Raw genomic sequence first — 16,170 nt, forward strand, 5'->3', positions numbered from 1 at the left:
TTTTGCGGTACGCGGGCCTCTCACTGTTGTGGCCTCTCCCGTTGCGGAACACAGACTCCGGACGCGCAGGCTCAGCGGCCATGGCTCACGGGCCCAGCCGCTCTGCGGCACGTGGGATCTTCCCAGACCGGGGCACGAACCCGCGTCCCCTGCATCGGCAGGCGGACTCTCAACCACTGCGCCACCAGGGAAGCCCTAGAACTGGGATTTAAACCCAAAGCTTCTGACTACAAGTCCAGTGTCATTTCCAACATACACCAAAACTTCTGTTTCAGAGAAAGCTAAACCCATGCACACCACATGCATGTTTTGCAGAGAGAAATTGCAGCAAGGCACACCCTTGGCAGTCAGTGCTTCACCATGTAGGTCAAACAGTCCAGCCGGACCCCAGAGCAATTGTTTCTACACTGACCCTCAGGGGTTTGGGGAGCATTATGTCATGCCAAAGGCTTTCCTCATTAGCAGTCATGCAAAAAGACACCATGCACCACATTTCTGAGCACTTGGAACAGCTAAAAAGAAGATGAAAAGTCAAGAAAGTTCTCTTGATGATGCACCGCACTCTGGTACATTTGACTATGCCATTGTAATGTAATCTAAGCCAGAATCATCAAGCACTCTGGCCAGCTGTCTTTAAAGCCAGAGCCCTACCTGACAGAGTCATTCTTTGGCATACTACGGGACCTGAGGCCAACAACCAAACTGGCTGTTTCCAATTTCACACAGTTTAATTCCAAATAACTAGGCCCCTCACTCATCTTTGTTGTTGATCAAAACATTGAAAGCATATGACAAATTCCCTCGTTCAAAAAAAGACTGGCTAGGGGCACACAGAAAGCCTTGACATTCACCCAGGATGAGTTTTAAGAAGCCTCATAAACTCAGAACTCCAGAGGTTGTAGACAATATTGAGAACCAAGACCATCTCACACATTTCTTGCTCCTTTCTTTTAGGCTGAATAGAGAAAAGAAGAATATAAGGCAATCTTACAATTCAGAAGTGAACCAAGGTTACTGGGAGAGATCATGAGTGGGTATTACGCAGATCTGTAGCCCTGATTCAGGATTTGTGTTTTTCTCACACGTATACATAACATGGGACCAAGAGAACAGCTAACTAATTGCCTGTTTTCACAATCTTCCTACTCAGATGCATCCCTCCCTTCCACATTTAAGAGCACATCGAATACGGTAGAATGGGTAAAGAAGCTCATGTCATTCCTAAAAGGAAGGATTCTGGAATCAAACTACCTGGGTTCAAATCCCAGATCCATCACTTACTAATTGCAGTGAATTACTTTATTCTTTGGGTCCCAGTTTACTCATCTGTAATATGCAGATAACCTTCTGAGTATTGAGTGTGATGCTGCATTCAAAGAGCTTAGCCACTGCAGTGCATAAATGGTGGCTCCTGTTACTGTTAGTAGGTGGAAATTTTATTAGGAAATTCTACATTAGAATTTCTTACAAGAGATGCAATCAGGGACTTCCCTGGTGGCACAGTGGTTAAGAATCCACCTGCCAGTGCAGGGGACACGGGTTCGAGCCCTGATCCGGGAAGATCCCACATGCCACGGAGCAACTAAGCCTGCGTGCCACAACTACTGAAGCCCACACGCCTAGAGCCCGTGCTCCACAACAAGAGAAGCCACCGCGATGAGAAGCCCACGCACCGCAACGAAGAGTAGCCCCTGCTTGCGGCATCTAGAGAAAGCCCGCACGCGGCAACGAAGACCCAATGCAGCCAAAAATAAATAAATAAATAAACAAATAAATAAATTTATTAAAAAAGAAATACAATCAGAGTGAGGCAATGGGCTTTACTTCTGAGGGTGCTGGGTAAACAGGAAATAAAAGATATTCAGAAATCAGAGGCAGTGGAGCTACAGGTCCTCCAGTCATTCTAGAGAGGCACAGTCCATCCAGGAAGTAGAACAGGAAATCCATCTGCATACCCTAACTTTGGAAGTGGTGTAGCATTTATGCTTCTAAATTTGGAAGAGATGGATGTATTTGTGTCTGATCAAAAAATTAGGAGGAAAATGGTTTGTGAATTATATCTCCATTAAGTTTTTTTGAATGATGAAGGGTTGCGTAGCCAGTGAAACACTATGTGGATGAGATAGACAGAGAGGTTTAGCAGTGGCCATGAGTGTAGGGGGAGGGACAGATGGCTACACAGAATTTTGGAGAAATTGTTTATGTGGTGCAAACTGTAACACCTTTAAGCCATGCCTTTTAGAAAACCTTAGATGAAAGAGATACATTACTCTTCAAGGCTTTCTGGCTTTCTGATGTTTTCTTTGAATGAGACTCCAAGCAGGATCTGGACCATGTGGGGCCTCTAGATTTATTCAGGTTACAATTAGAGTGTGGGTCACATCCAGCTGAGCAACATCAAACCCAACCACATGTGTTTAACACATATTTTCTGGATTATGATTTGGATTTTGAAGTGGCTGCAGACAGGCTGAATTACATGATTCTATAAAAGAGGTAAACTTTCAAAAGATAAACATCTCTCAAGATTTTATTAATTACTCACAGTCATTCTGAATGAGTAACAATATATTTTATATATAATTACCTATTATTTTCTTCACCTAGAAATAACGTTGGTGCTCTGAGAGGCACCCAAAATAAAACAAGGTGCTATTTGCTAAATTACTGTTGCACATCTCTCAGTGATATGCTTACTGTACTGAAAGCAACATAGCAGCTACAACTTCCAAGGACAAACGTATGTACAAAAATGATCAAACATCTCTGCATCTAATAACATAAGTGTACTTATTTAAATACGTTTCCTGAACATTTTATATAAACTGCATTTTAACCTTAGGGGCACTGTGGATCATTAATAACACTGCTGAAAGTATAGGCAGAATAGGAGTTAATGGAATATTATGATGAACTGTTTTAATAAATTATACTTCCCTCTTTACTGGAAAATGAACACCATGAACTGCAATATTCATCAAAATACGTTGACATTTTTAGTAACTAGACTTCATAAGTGTAAAGCCTTCCTAAGCCATAAGGAATATGCAGGGGGAAGATAAGCTGTAACGAGTAGTGTGCTACCAAATGTACGGATAAATGTATAAATTCAGGTTAAAAATAATTCATTTCGCTTGATTAAGGACAAAGATTTAGGGTTACAAAAACAAAAACAAATAAAGCAAAGCAACACCAACGCAACCCTGGGTTGTCATTAATGATAGACTGTCTTGCAATCCAATTTGCTATCCAAACTGTAAAGAAAAAAAATCTAGGAACTCACGACCAAACTGTGCTAACGGCGCACAGACACATCTTAGGATTATGTTCCTTATTCGCGCAGTTGCAATAACAGGCATATTTTACTTACAGAAATCCAACTCTTTATGCTTGAAGGAAAAAGAGAGAAAAAACAATATACAAGTGACAGCCATTTCACTCACCATTCCGCGCAATGAGTGCGCCCTGAGTCTCCTGAGATGAGGGATGTGAATCTGTGGTTGTCACGGGCATGCCACACTGGGTATAATGCCCATCTTCAAAAACACATATTTTTCACACACCAGGGCTCATAAATGGCAACCAGCCAGTTCATGTCAACCAAGGAGACAGTGATCAAGAGTAATTCCGAATAGAGTAAATTGCTACCTTAGCCACAACTGTAAACGTCACTGAACTGCACTGGACCAGATACTTCTTTATCTCAACGTGGTTCCCCATCCTGACAATGGCGGCTCAGAAGCTCTGCTGCTGCAGTGACTCCAAGGCTCAGTTATAAACCACCGTTCCTTCTGGACAGTCCCTCCCTCACGTTCTCCTTATGCCAAGCTGATGAAGGAAAGATTTGAGATGGATTTTAAAAAACCAACAACAACCTTTTACTGTTGTCCTGTACCTGTGATAGTTTCATGTCTCTTGAAAGGAGACGGGAAGTTTGGAACATTACTGGCCCTTTTAAAGGAAAAGAGGAGGCATACCCAGAGGTGAGTGACTGTCCTAACACATGAGAATGTGCTAATGACATGCTCCCCACCGCAGTCTGCTTTATCAGCCCTTACAAAAAGTCTGGAACAGTATGTAGCGAAACAAAGAAATTACTTTCCATCTCTCAGTACATCTCTGAAGTAAAGAGTGAAACTTAAGGCAAAAAGCACCTCAAGAGAGAGGTGTTCTGTCTCCTGTGATGCCAATCTTGGCCTTGGTCGAAGGTCAGCCCCTTCCTCCCTCCCTCCCTTCCTTCCTTCCTTCTTCCTCTCAACCTTCTCAGTAGAGTCTCACTCCTTCACTCCACTGGACCAGCCATCCCCTAGACCACTCCTTACCAGTCCATCTGGAGGTTAGGGGAAAGAAAGGGGCTTGGCACCTTGCAGGTGTTTACTGAATGAATGAACGATCACTGCCTCCCCAAAACACAGAGGAATTCCTCATTCTCAAATCCACAGTCCAGTTTACCAGTTTTATAAATGGTCCACTCTGTGTATGCACAAAGTATAAAAGCTTGAAAACGAAAAATGCTGATTCCAATTCTACGTTAACCTGCCTAGTAATTTATAGATCTTAAGGTGAAACTGGATATAAAATTCCCTTTGTCCCTCTTTCTACAATCTCCTGTACTAGTGTTTCTTGGACCTTCTACTTTCACTGAATCATAATACCATCTCGACTGCTCTCCTTAGCAGTCAAAAAAAAAATGAAATCTCCTAGCTTTTCAGTTTTCTCTCTAGGATTAAACATAAACAGTACACCTCCTGACAGTATTTTTAACAGAGTGGTGTCCAAACAAGATAGAAAGTCTTTGACAAATAGAAAGCCACCAATCTATTTTCAGGCATACCTGTGCTAGTGATCTTTGTTCTGGTTCAAGGTGCCCATGGGCTCTCTTCAGAAGGATGGGCAGTGAGAAATGGCCAAGCAGGTGCCTGCCATGAGGACTCACGTGTGATGGCCACACAAGCACACTTGAGACTAGCACTACGGTGAACTTAACGTGTCTAGAGACAGCCTGGTTTACTGGCATTGCATTGTGCTGTGAATTCGCTACCCCTGATCTAGGAATATGCATTCTGACCCACAAGGAGCTGGCTTTCTCTGTTGCTGGCTGGGCTGAAAAGGCAGCGATTAGAAAAATAAAGATTTCTCCACACAGCCTCTCAGAAGGGATCTGCCCTGTGATCTGCCATACCCTGATTTTCAAAATTCAGACCGAAATCAGACTTTTCATAAAAAGACCACTAAACTAACTCCAAATGTAAGTACTAAGACTGTTACTACAGTTCAGCTGTTTCTGAAGCACATGCTACCTCAGGCCCTAATAGCCTAATTCTCCTGTATATGCTCAGATTGCTTTGTAAATGCTCTTAATAGCACAAACTATTAGCGTTATCCATTAACCTAAAATAATTATGACATTAAGTGTTTATATGTATTAACAATGTTTTCCTTTAAAAAAAAAAACAAAAACCAAACCCTAAGTGCTTTTTAATGCATTGCCTAATCCATCATCATTGAAGAAAGCTGTTATTTCTACTTTAGAGGTGGTGACACGGACTTCCTGCTAAATGAAAAACAATAACATACTCCTCTGAGCAAGCTCTAAAATTGCAGAAGAGCTTGGTTTGTCACCTATTACTGGGTCTCAGTTCAGTACATATCTATTAACTGATTAGCTCACTCTCCCATGTTTATCTTGTATGGAAAAAACCTAGCAATAATATGGTACATTTTGATGGGACCAGGTGGTTCTTACAGTCAAGATCTTATAAACACAATGATGTGATACTGTAACTACCCCAGCTATACAGCCAGCCCACCATGGTGGGTGAGTGCTCTAGTTATCTACTGCTGTGTAACAAATGAGCCCAAAACTCAGCTTTGTAAAACCACCATTTCATTAGCCTCATGGATTCTGTGGGTCAGGAATTTAGAAAGGTCATGATGAAGACAACTCGTCTCTGTTCCATATTATCTGTGGTCTTAGCTGGGATCATTGATAACTTGGGGGCGAGAAGGCTAGGGCTGGAGAATCCACTTCCTTGATGGTTTCTTCATTTATGTCTGACGCAAGGCTGGGAAGGCTAAAGGATGGGCTCACCAAGACTGTCCACCACAGCACTTACATCTAGTTAGACTTCTTACTTGGTGGCTCAAGTCTCTGTGTTCCCAGTGAACACGGCAGAAGTACGGCCTTTTATGACCTAGCCTTGAAAGACACATGGGGCCACTTCTGTCTTACTCTCTTAGTAAAAGAAGTACAATCCCCTTCCCCCACCAGAGTCAAAGGAAGGGGACATAGACCCACCTCTCAATGGGAGAAGTGTCAACATATTTGCAGCCATGATTTCAAATACCTAGAGTGAGCCTTCAGTTTCCCGTTGTCTGGTGCACCAATATTTGGAATTTGAACTTTTATTGATCAGCATTTGTGTTTTCAGAATATCAACCATAAATGCCTGCAATTATATTTCTGGATAATCAGATTCTGAATTGCCATGGAGGCAATAAAATACCTACATGGATGTTAGGAAAATATTAATTTGGAAGAACAACAAAGTATACAACTGGCAGATTTGCTGGCCTGTATTACCTTTAATTTTATCAAAATTATTCTGTTGGGAAAAAAATTTTTTTCCCTATTTCCACTAAGGCTATAGAGCAATCAGATGCCCCAAGCTTAATTAAAACACCTAAGGAAACTTAGGGGAAACCAATTTAACTTTATAGAACTAACTATTCAGTTTGAGGTGGCAAATTCAAACTTCTATCAGAGCTGGGCAAGTAGAGAAGTAAAAGCCAATGGAAACACTGCGGACTGGGGTTAACTGGAGCACATGTGTCCTTTGCCTTAAGGTATCTGAATTTGATTTTTAAAAAATACTGCATTTTCCAGAAATGGCTCTTAGACCACAGCTTACGATCTTTGATTGAGATTACATGGTGGATATTTCTTAGGTTTACAGTTTTTGTTCTGGTTCTATTGGTCTATTTTGCACTCCTCTGAGACCAGAAAATAAACCCTCAATATATAATTATGTAGTTAATAAACATGTATTGAGCATTTACTATGTTCCAGACACTGAGCTAAGCTACTGACATTTGTTCCTTATTTAGTGCTCAACAGTCCTTTGGGGTATTACTGAACCCATTTTACAAATAAGGAAATGGTGCTTCAAGGAGGTTAATTAACCTGACAAAGGTGATAAAGCTCCTGAGTGGTACACAGTGGTTCACACCCAGACAGGTCTGACCCCGATACTTGTGCTCTTAGCCACTGCATGTTATAATATGGTGCTTTTGATGAATGTGGCTCCCCTAAACCACAGGTGAGTGGTGTCCAAGAAGGGGGCAAGCCTTGGTCAACACTTCTTTGGTTATAACCCATCCAGTTACTCTAATTTGGGGATAGAAATGGAAGTTTACCTGAGGCACTGAATATGCAGAGACAGTTCCTCCTACACAGAATACTGGAAGTTTAAGACTGTATAAGGTCACTGTACTCCAACACCCAGACCACGTCTCTCTGGACACGAGGAAAGAGATCTGGAGTCTCAGCCTTCTAGAAGATGGGCAGTGCCTCCACCATTGATCACCTGATAGAATCCCACCCACTAGCAAGGCACAACTCACGTGTTTATCAAAGGAGCACAAGATACAGGATCATGGAAATTGGTATTTCTGTGCTCAACACCGTCTCTCGGCAGACCATCACATGATTTTCCTTTTAAAAAATCTATTTTGAAAAATCCCCTTTAAAAAAAGAAATCCTCCTCTATTTCCTAGAAAAGTCAAATAGAGTTCTCATACATCAAACATATGACAGAGGCAGTTTTTAATCATTTAAATTATTTATCCTTCATTGTTTAATGCTTTATACCACTCCTCAATGCATAATTTATTATACCATTTACGTTTATTAAAAATTGATCACAGGGACATGCTCTCTCCCCATCTTCTCAGGCTACAGATATTTTTCTGTCAAATCGCTTGAGAATAGACAATAATTTTTAAAAATTGACTTTAATGGTTTGTATGCATGTCCCTTTCTTAGGGTTCCTTTTCTTCCACAAAAGGACTAGAGGTTACCTTAGTGTATTAACTGCTCATTTCCCTTTTTCATATATTACAAGAAAGCTTATCTGAAGGCCCACTGAGGCTTTCAGGAAAAAGGCTTATTTTACTTTTCTAACTTTTAGAATGTGGATATGAAAAGGAGGCATGAAAGAACAAGATTCTAGAGTCTTCCATGACAGAGGTCATAGCTGTGGGGCTGCCTCTTTCTCTTTGCTTTTTCTATTCTGTTCAGTATTTCCTCCTCAGATGATTCATTTTCCTTGCCGTAACTGGTGTATTTTTTTTTTTTCTCTTCTCCTTTTCCCAATCTTGTCCTAAATCCCCTCACCTTTGCACTTCTCAACCCTATGACCTGAGTTGCTCTCTGTAAGCTGCCTACCTCAAATCCTATAACTCTCCATCACCAGTGTTTCCAACCCACTGCCCTCAAAGTGAAAGGTTCAAGAAGGTGCCATCCTTGGACACTCCTGCTTCAGACCTGGTCATTCTACTCTTCCCCGTGGGAGGAAAGGAGAGAAGCAGAAAGCAACACAGTGGGTGAGAGAGGTGGGGGAGGGAAGCAGAAGAAGCAGGTTCTAATAAGGTTCTCACAACATGTTAGTCTGAAAAAGGTTTGCAGTGGACTAAAACCCAAAGGAATCAAACTTGGTATATTCCAGTTGGCTCTCCTTGCTACTTCCAGCCCACCTCGATGGGATCCAACCCTGCCTCTCTTCCAGGGCTCCCTACTGGAGCAGATGAGACTATCACTGGCCGCCCAAGCCAAAAACCTGAAGGTAACCCTCGCCTCTTCCCTCTCATTCACTCCTATAACCAATCAACCGATTACCAAGACTTGCAGATTCTACTTCCTAGTATCTCTGGACTCGTCCCCTGAGCCATCCACCACTCTCCCCTGCCTGGCCCCAGAACAGTTTCTTGGGGTCTCCAGGCCCAGGTCCTTCCATTCTCCATAGCTTCCATGATGTAGCTATGATCTCTCTGAAAGGCAAATCTGCTTAAAATTCTCTTCCTGTCACAACTGAAATCAAGTCTAGTCCAAACTTGGCTTACCAGGCTCTCAATAAGTGAGGAGGCTCCTGCTTAGTTCTTGGGCTTTTTGTTTGAACCCGAGGTGTGACTCCTCCCCTCCCCCCACCGAACATACCCACGCAGCTCTACCCTCCACACTCCACTCGCTAGCCACACAAAACTTCTTCAGCTCCACGGAAGAGCCATATTTTCTCTTGTCTCTTGGCCAGGGAGCATGCTGTTCTTTTCCCAGCAGCCCTCTCAGCCATCTCCACAGGATGCCTCCTCTGTCTTTCCATGAAGTCCAGGTGTGCTCCCAGGGCCCCTAGCATTCCTCCCATCCCAGCACTCAGCGCTGGCATGGTAATTTTCTGATTCCTCATTCCCTGTGCTCCCCACAGACTAATAAAACTCCATAAGGGCAGAGACAAGGCTTTGCTTCTTCATCATTGTATGCTCACTGCCTGGTGCATGACATGCACTTGGTAAGTGTCATGTGATTGAAGAATGACTGTGGGGTAGTCTGTTCCACTGCTGGCCTCCAATGAAGCATGCCTCCTGGTATTCACACCTTGTGTAGTCCCCTCCCCTTGAACTGGGCGGTACCTGTGACTTGATTTAAAAAAAAGAAAGTGAAGAACCTGCTAGTTCTGGGCCTGAGCCTTAAGAAGGCCTGGCAGCTTCTGCTTTTCTGATTCTAACTACCATGTAAAAAGTCCAGCAATCCTGCTGAAGAGACCATATGGAAAGACTACTTGGAGAGGCCACTTGGAAAGTGAAAGGTCCTGACATTTCCTGGAGAAAAAGAGAAGCCCAGCTCAGTCCTGCCGCAGCTAACCTGCCATCTGAATGCAGCCCCAGACTGACCACAGGCAAGAATGGCAGAAGAGCTGCCCAGCTGAGCCCAGCCCAGATTGCAGAATTGTAAGCAATTAAATGATTGTGTTTTTAAGCCACTAAGTTTTGGGGTGGTTTGTTACATACCAACACATAACTATAATAAATTCAATATATAAATAAAATGGAATACAAAAATCACAGAATAACTTTTATGCAAAGACAAGTCGACGTTCCTAAAAGGCAGATCTAAGAAAAGAGCAACAGCATTAAAAGGATATCGAGGAACTCATACCACCAGCTTCCGCCTAAAATACATCACAATTTTCCTCTGTCGTTTTCTTTGGTTTTAAGATATTTTCCAATGAAAAGATTTCCCTACTTTGTTTTCTTAAAGGATTCCTGGTCTGACATTAAAAATTAAGGAGTCCAACCAAGGATGCAATGTGAACATTAAGACACTAATGGAAACTAGCAGGTGACCAGCCCATCCTGCTGTTCCACTTCCTCTTACTTACCAGTAGGGTAGATCCAAAGCTGTGGATGAGGGCATGGGGGCTGCTGTGTTCAGGGCAGACTGGAACATTGTAGGGGCTCCTGGCTTAGCTGGACTGAGCATCAGATGTTCAGTTCAGTGTGAAAAGTCACCCAAAGAACAAAACGGGCAATTTTGACTAGAAACTAAAATGATCATCACAAGTAAAACAGACAGCTACCCATGACTTTAGCCCAGGCATCCAATCACTTACACAAACACATACACACACACACTATACTGATGTCCCATGGAGACAGCTGAGGCACTATTACATAATCCAGGATATGGCTAGATTCTTTTTAAAGACCCATGGAGATAGGCAGAATGAAGAGAAAGTGCTAAATTTACAGCGGTTTGGTGGAACTTTGGATTGATGCTTCTCATAATTACTTCTCTTTCAGAAAGAAAAAGGATCATCGTAAAAGAAACAGGGTCTAAGCTAAGTATCTGTCTTTCACAAAAACCAAAAAACAGAATGTCAAAAATATTTTCTAACAGTTCATACTGGACTAATGCTTTGACGTTTCTGAATGATCTATAGAAGGTAAGATTATCAACTTATTTTTGAGAATATATCATGTCTTCTATTTTATCATTATTTTTGGCTGCGTTGGGTCTTCATTGCTGCATGCGGGCTTTCTCTAGTTGTGGCAAGCAGGGGCTACTCTTCGTTGCGGTGTGTGGGCTTCTCATTGTGGTGGCTTCTCTTGTTGCGGAGCATGGGCTCTAGGCACACGGGCTTCAGTAGTTGTGGCTCACGGGCTCTAGAGTGCAGGCTCAGTAGTTGTGGCACATAGGCTTAGTTGCTCCGCCGCCTATGGGATCTTCCCGGATCAGGGCTCGAACCCGTGTCCCCCGCACTGGCAGGCGGATTCTTAACCACTGTACTACCAGGGAAGTCCTATCATGTCTTTTAAAACTATCTCCAATTAATAAATCTTATCTGGTGGAGACTGAAGAAGTAGATTTAAGAAAAATCTGGCAGTATGTATGCTGCATGTTTTGAAAGAGAAGGATCAGTTCCCAGTGTGTGCAAAGCTCCAGACTCTAGGCAAGAGTAACAGAACCTTAAGCATAAACATAAACCTTCAGCATTTATTACATGTCCTGTCAGTTGGTGAGACTGGGCATTTAAACGCTGCTGAGAGAGAGCAAAATCTAGACTTAAAAAATAGGAACTATTTCCTGCTCTTTTTTTTCTCCTAGATAGGGGGGCTCTGTGAATAGAAGCCACTTAGCTGCTCCCTGCAACCCAGCAACCTCAGAGAATGGAAAGCTTGTTCTCTAAATTTTCCTCTTTTGGGGGGTAACTTCTGGTGGAGGCACACACTTGTGCTTTGACTGTGGGGAGAGGACCGGATACGCAGGCCATGACAATAAGCCAAGCACCCCATTTTTACCTTCGAGGGAAGAGAAAAGGCTGGCATAACAGCAATAGCGTTTCTCAAGAGACGGGACCTGGGAGATTGTCATGGGGAAGCCAGTCATCTCAGATACAAGGAAATGAAGGGGTACCAAGCTTTGTGGTAGGGATGGGAACTCATTTTCCTTATGTTCCAGTTGCTAGGCTGGGCCTTTTCACATGATTTTATTTAGTATATACTTAATGTGTTTATTGGGTGGGTGGATGAATGACGAAGGCAGGCAAGTCCTATCCAGAAAGGCCACAGGAGTCTGTGAATGGTACAGGTGGGACTGGGATTCCGCAGAGCAAGGTGGAAAAACAGGGTGGAGAGGTTTATAACTGAGCCTTGGGGATTAGGGGAGGGGGGCGGGAAGGAGGCAGTCAAACCTCCTAGCAAAGACCGTGTCCGTGCAGCTGACACAAGCCCCCAGATGTTTGACCAGGTGACCGAGAATCACGGTGAAGCTTATTAAATGCAACAAGTTCATGTACAGTGAAACTGTGCCGAACCCCACAAGCACTCTATACCCTAGAAAAGGGCAAAACAGTGTGAGGCACCTTGGAAAAGTGCAGGGTTGTTCAAGCCATGCTCTGTGCGGGTTGCGGGGACCCCCTCACAGAGCACCATGGAAGGCACATACACTCGACTTTCCCCAGAAAAACTTCCTTTCTTCTTGAAAAAAATGAGTTCTCTGCTAAAAAACTCAAACAAAGTGAGAACTACTGGTGCAGCACAGAAACTCTTAGATAAGGATCCTGCAGACGTGAATGTGAGTTGCAGCCCTACCACTAACCAGCTGTGCGCCCTCAGACCAGCCATTTCGTCTCCTTGAGCCTCTGTTTCAATATCCGGACAACAAACACGACACCTATCTTACACGGCCATTTTGAGGATCTAATGTGATAAATTATGTGAAAACACTTTGAAATTATTTCAGAGGTACAGGTTTTAGGGAACATAAAAAGCTTTCTTTCTTTTTTAAAAATAAAGAAATTTCTCAGTAAGTCAACAGGCACTTTCCTTGAAGGCCATTTTCTATCTCCTGTGTTTGTATCGACAAAATCCATGGCTGTCTCGGAGGAAAAGCATTATTTAAAGAAGATAATTAGTGCTCAGCACAGTTTCACTGACACCCCCAGAGTAGACAAGATAAGGGGATCTTACTCTCAAAATCTACCTCTGGGGTTTGGCAAATAAGCTGGTAGAAGAGCTGCTAAACTGACAGAAAATGGGTTAAAACCTTCAAGTTCCATGTTCATGGCTTCAAAGTGAGAACTTAGACCTTTGCTTGTGTTGGGAAGGCTGACGTGGGATCAGAGATTTAGAACTAGAAGGGACTCCCGGGTGATCAACCTCTATTTCACAGACAAGAAAACAGTGAGCGTGAATGGGAGGTGACTCATCCAAGTTCACAGTGGCAACTGTGGGACTTGACCTTACATCCAGCACTTTTCCACTGGAAGAAGTCTGACTAATGGCAGACTCCTGAAACCTGATGTCCCATCAATAACGTATCTGTGTAAAGTTAGTTCAACTTCCCGATAATCCGCTTGAACAGAATGCTCAGAAGGCATGCCAAGTGGTGGCATTTCTGCTGTGGCCCGGGGGTAGGGAGAACCACTTCCTGGTTTGCCCAGGACAGTCCACATTTATGCCTGTTGTCCCAGCATAATTATTAATTGTGCTCCCTCGCCTCTCACAAGTATCTGGATTTGGATGGAGAATTACAAAGCACTCTTTGTGCTTTTCTGGGAGAAAGAAAGGGACTCAGGGTAGAACTGCTCCCTGAGAGCTTGGTGTGGTGGTTTGGAACCAAGAGAGATGTGATAGTTGTCTTCAAATACTGACAGGTCTGTCTTATGTTAATAAAATTAGACCATTCTGTGGGGCTTCAGTATGAAGAATTGTACTCTAGGGCTTCCCTGGTGGCACAGCGGTTGAGAGTCTGCCTGCCGATGCAGGGGACACGGGTTCGTGCCCCGGTCCGGGAGGATCCCACATGCCGCGGAGCGGCTGGGCCCGTAAGCCATGGCCGCTGAACCTGCGCGTCCGGAGCCTGTGCTCCGCAACGGGAGAGGCCACAACAGTGAGAGGCCCGCGTACCGCAAAAAATAGTAATAATAAATTTAAAAAAATAAATAAGAATTGTACTCTAAAGGGTCTCCAGAGCCAACCTGCCTGGGTTCAAATCCTGGTTCTGCCATTTACTAGCTCTGTGACCTTAAGCAGGGTGTGCTTTAGTTTCTCCATCGGTAAAATAAGAATTCCATAGGGAGTGCTCCGTAATCACTTGCTCCTATTACTATTCCTGACTGTTACTTGGCAGGTGGTGGATGTGCCCAGAGTGGGGTTTTCACAGGTGGACGAGGAAAGGGCTGTTGGGCTCCCCCTGGAGAGGACAGTCAGCACTGGCTTGGCTGAGGTTGGAGGTGCCGCCCTAACTCGGTGAACTCAACGGGTCTGCTGACGGCTTGAGGCTGAGTGTGTCAGCAGGGGGCATCTGGTGTCCCCAGTGAGGGCAGCACTCTGGGCTGAGCACTCTGGAAAAGGACCTCGCTCAGGACTGTCAGGCGGCTGGGAAGGAACAGCCATCCCCACTGCATGTGGCAGTGGAATGTAGTGGTTTAGAACATGGGGCTATCAGACCATCTGCTTTGAATCCTGGCTCAACCACATGCTAGCTGGGGACTCTGGAAAAGTTACTTAACCTCTCTGTGCCTCAGTTTCCTCCACTGTAGAATGGGCATGACAACAGTGCCAGTCTCAGAGGAGTGAGTGTGATACAAGTACAGCCCAGCACAGAGGAGTCTGTCCAAGGTCTCACAGCCCAGTAAGCACCTCGCTCTCTTCTCTGCCCAGCGCTCAGTCCAGCTCGGGGAAGACTGACTCACCCACCCTCTGAATCCCCAGGCACGGTTGGTCAATTGGTGCTGGGGCTGCAGAAGTGACAGGCCTGAACGCGGGCAGTGGGCATGGGAGGGCCAGAGCCGGGCCAGGGCGCGGTGGGCAGAGCTGAGGGCACCCTAACCAACAAGCAGGGGTGAGTCAGGGTGTGAGGCCACGAGCTCAGAGCTGGATGGAGATAGGATGGAGGCAAGAGTGATTTTCTTGAAACACAGCAGGCGGCATCACTCGATGGGATAAAACCCTATTAGATTACAGTATGGTCCTTGCAGAGTACCTGGCCAGGCCTGCATCTCTGACTTCGTCCCGTCCCCCTCTCCTCACAGCCCTCCTTCTTTCCCTGGGACCTGTCCAGCTTGTTCTCACCTCAGGGCCTTTGCATTTGCCATTCCCTCTGCCTGATGCACACTTCTCCCCAGATCTTCACGTCTGGCTCCTTGTCATTCATATCTCAACTCTCATAAACTTCCCTTAACAGCTGTACCTCAAGTAGCATCCCTACCATTCCATCCCATCACCCTGTCAGCCTTGTTTCATAGCCCTTATCACTACTAATCTACCTAAGTAATTAACTAAGCATTAATTATTGAAGCATTCATTAATTTGTCTGAGTTACTTGTTTGCTGTTTCTCCCTCCTAGAACATACATTCCACAGAGACAGGGAGCCTGCCTTCTGCAAGCTTCAACAGTGAGCACTGAGCAAATGTTTGCTGAGTGAAGAGATGAAGCAAAAACAGGCTGCAGGGCTTCCCTGGTGGCGCAGTGGTTGAGAGTCCGCCTGCGATGCAGGGGACACGGGTTCGTGCCCCGGTCCTGGAAGATCCCACATGCCGCGGAGCGGCTGGGCCTGTGAGCCACGGCCGCTGAGCCTGCGCATCCGGAGCCTGTGCTCCGCAACGGGAGAGGCCACAACAGTGAGAGGCCCACGTACCGCAAAAAAAAAAAAAACAAAAAAACCCACCAGGCTGCAGAGTAGTAAGGAGGTTTGGGGGTGACCAACCTGGAGAGGTGGGTTCAACTGTATTGCTCAGTGAGAGCCTGGGGTCTGGGTGGGTGTGTCTGTGGCTGCATTAGAGACAAGAGGTTGCCTGGGAAGGGGAAGGAATCCCTGGAGGGAATGGACAGATGAACTGAATGGTCTTCACCTTCTCAGCAGAGCAGGGAGTGGCATCACTCTGGCTGGCACAGGTACCTAACCTGGCCCCGAGTTAATACTGCACATGTGTGTGGCAGGAACAGGCCTGCACTCAGTAACTCTTCTCCTGGAGTGTGGTTTCAGGCCCTCAGCACCTAGCACACAAGAGGCAGGTCGGTTGACGTTTTCTGAATAGGGCTGAGGAGAATCTAGCACAGAGTCCTGCAGAGATGGGGCTTAAAATAAATATTCCTGATTATGGTTCTATAGA

The 16,170-nt window shown here is 44.7% G+C and overlaps 1 long non-coding RNA gene across 4 annotated transcripts in view; it reads left to right on the forward strand.

Annotated features, from left to right (window-relative positions):
* Positions 1-15,582, forward strand: part of LOC112391477 (uncharacterized) — a 22,332-nt gene extending 6,750 nt beyond the window's left edge. Inside the window, exons 2-5 of one of the 4 annotated variants that reach the window (XR_003001498.1) lie at positions 3,373-3,983; positions 4,865-10,002; positions 10,855-10,997; positions 15,404-15,582. This is a non-coding gene — a long non-coding RNA (uncharacterized LOC112391477). Of the gene's footprint in view, positions 1-3,372; positions 3,984-4,864; positions 10,003-10,854; positions 11,155-15,403 lie in introns of those variants that run through there. The other 3 variants (XR_003001499.1, XR_003001497.1, XR_003001500.1) reach the window with 3 other exon arrangements.
* Positions 15,583-16,170: the final 588 nt, after the last annotated feature.

Source organism: Neophocaena asiaeorientalis, unplaced genomic scaffold (genome assembly GCF_003031525.2).
Source record: "Neophocaena asiaeorientalis asiaeorientalis breed wild unplaced genomic scaffold, Neophocaena_asiaeorientalis_V1.1 scaffold96, whole genome shotgun sequence".
NCBI lineage: Eukaryota > Metazoa > Chordata > Mammalia > Artiodactyla > Phocoenidae > Neophocaena > Neophocaena asiaeorientalis.